Raw genomic sequence first — 2,727 nt, 5'->3', positions numbered from 1 at the left:
AGGTGATATCACCAATTCGAATAGGTGATATCACCAATTCGAATAGGTGATATTACTTAAGAATATCTTTAAGTGATATCACCTATTCGAATGAGTGATATCACCTATTCGAATTGGTGATATCACCTATTCGTTTCATTAAGTGATATCACCTATTCGAATGGGTGATATCACCTATTCGAATTGGTGATATCACCTATTCGAATAGGTGATATCACGTATTTGAAAAATGAATTGGTGATATCACCTATTCGAATAGGTGATATCACCTATTCGAATGAGTGATATCACCTATTCGAATAGGTGATATCACTTAAGAACTTTTTAAAGTGATATCACCTATTCGAATATAAATGGGAATAAATAGTAAAACGGCGCCCCATAATTATCCTCTATGTTCTACTTAAAAAAAAATTCATTAAAATGTTTTTGAGACTGCATAAAATATGGTTTTCATTTCATTTTGTAGAAGTACTCTTCTCAATTTCAAGCCATTTAGATATTAAGAAACAAATTTTCCACAATTTTCACTTCTTTGGTACTATTGCCACTGTAAGATAGTTAATTATTTATTATTGAGGGGCCGCGGTGGCCGAGTGGTTAAGGTGTCATGACACTTAATATCACTAGCTATCCACCTCTGGGTTGCTAGTTCGAAACCTACGTTGGAAGTTAACTGGCCATGGTACTGACCGTAGGCCGGTAGTGTTTCTCCTGGTACTCCGGCTTTCCTCCACCTCTAAACCTGAACTTAGCAGTTAATAGGACGTTAAACTAAATACACCAAGTATATTAGTATTATATATATATAGAAGAAATATAGTTTGAACAGTTATCCTGCAGAAGAAAATGGAAGCTGACAATCAGTCCGGTATGTGCTGTCATGGTTATGTCTTTGGACAAGACCACTTTACCCTTTTTGTTCTGGATGGCATGCAATGGGCCTCTTGTATGTTGTTCAGTCAGGTAGTCACCAACTACTACAAGGAGACCCAGCCTCAGACTTAAAGATGCTACTTATTTTTTAGAATCTTGGCAAACTGGTCTACACTGCTACCTTACAAGAAGTTTAAATCATTTATTTGAAAAGAAAATATTATTTATTTTGCTTGGTAAGCTCCATTTCCTGGATGGCTTGTGGACAGACAGGTCTCCTGCATGTTGTTCAGAGGTAGTCACTAACTACTACAAGGAGACCCTGCCTCAAACTGACTCAGCTGGCTATTGAAAGGGTGATAAACAAAGCTAACAAATAACAAAGCAAATATATATAAGAGTAAGAGATAATTTGCCACTTAATTTTCAGAAACTCCAGGGCAAACTGGTGTACACTGCTATCTGATAAAAGGTTGAAAAAGTTATTTAAAAATAAAAATATGATTTATTATGCATTATTAAGCTTCCTTTACATGAATTATTGGTCAAATTCACATAAATAATTTAAAACTTGCTAATTACTTAATTTTCATCCGTGATAGAAAAAGGGAGATAACTCGCTCACCTGTTCTTGATATTAAATTACATGGGTAATAAGATATTTCCCTCAAGTTATATTCATGATCGATCAATTATCGATATGATGATGATTGATAATGAACTTATTAGTGATTCCTAACACTGCTGAAGAAGTTTTCGAATAAAAAAAATTAGACAATCTCCCAATTTGCTTGACACGGACCACTGACAAAGACGCTTGATACTGACTTTGAACTATGGGGAAAGTCCCGAAATGAAATTTACAATTTAATATATTGTATCAATATTCGGCAAAATCATCGGTTGATGGAAGTCTAACTTAACCGTTATATCGAAGTCTTGGAACTGGCAGTACGGGCGCTGTTTGATCAATCTAATTAAAATCTAGATGGTCATTATCACTACACGTTTCTCATGTAACGTAGTGAGAATGACCGTCTAGATTTTAATTAGATTGCTGTATGATATGCGGAACTACGAAAACCAGTCTAGTTGGTTACTTCGAGCTCTTGGCCTACTGCCTGTGCCTATTCAACCGGAGCAGACACGAAAAAACGGGCTAGATGTCGTAAACACTTTTTTTAAACTAGGATTTTATCATCTGAGGATATAATATTGATATTATTTCGAATATTAAGGATAAAAAGCAGTGAGTGTATAATTTAGGGCCAAAGCTTAATCCAAACAATGATGAAGTGTTTCAGTCGGACATTGGTAGGAATTTGAGAGTCACTGTTGCCATGGCTGCTGTAGGGAGTAATCCTTACTTCCGAAGCGATTGATTTGAGCACCCTCTGGCGATAGAATGAAGATGAAAAATTGCATAAGGTTTTTTTGGGACATAATTCTTACTTTCTATTTCTTACTTTTTCCCCTTTCTTTCTCTCTTCATTTTTAGTTTTCATCTTTCATGTAACATGTTTTAGCAAAAATAGTTATTTTACAAGTTGTAAAATTGGAGAACTTTAAAGTTTAAATATAAAATCTTAACAACAGTAAAAAAACAAAAACAAAAAAACAAAATGCACAATTGAAGATAAAATGTTAAAATAAAGAGTTTTGAATTCAAAAAAGTAATAACGTAAAATGAAGCATTACAATTGTGAGAAATAAATCAGTAATGACAAATAATGAGAAGTTGCAATTAGAAAAGTAAAAAAAAGTAAGAAAAAAGATTGAAAGTAGTATGTTTGACTTATGTCCCTTTTAACCCTCCATACTTCCTAGGTGCAGTCAATACATTTTCACTGT

This window comes from Pecten maximus, chromosome 12, assembly GCF_902652985.1.
Source record: "Pecten maximus chromosome 12, xPecMax1.1, whole genome shotgun sequence".
Lineage (NCBI taxonomy): Eukaryota > Metazoa > Mollusca > Bivalvia > Pectinida > Pectinidae > Pecten > Pecten maximus.
The sequence above is the reverse complement of the archived record's forward strand: the minus strand, read 5'-3'. Positions refer to the sequence as shown.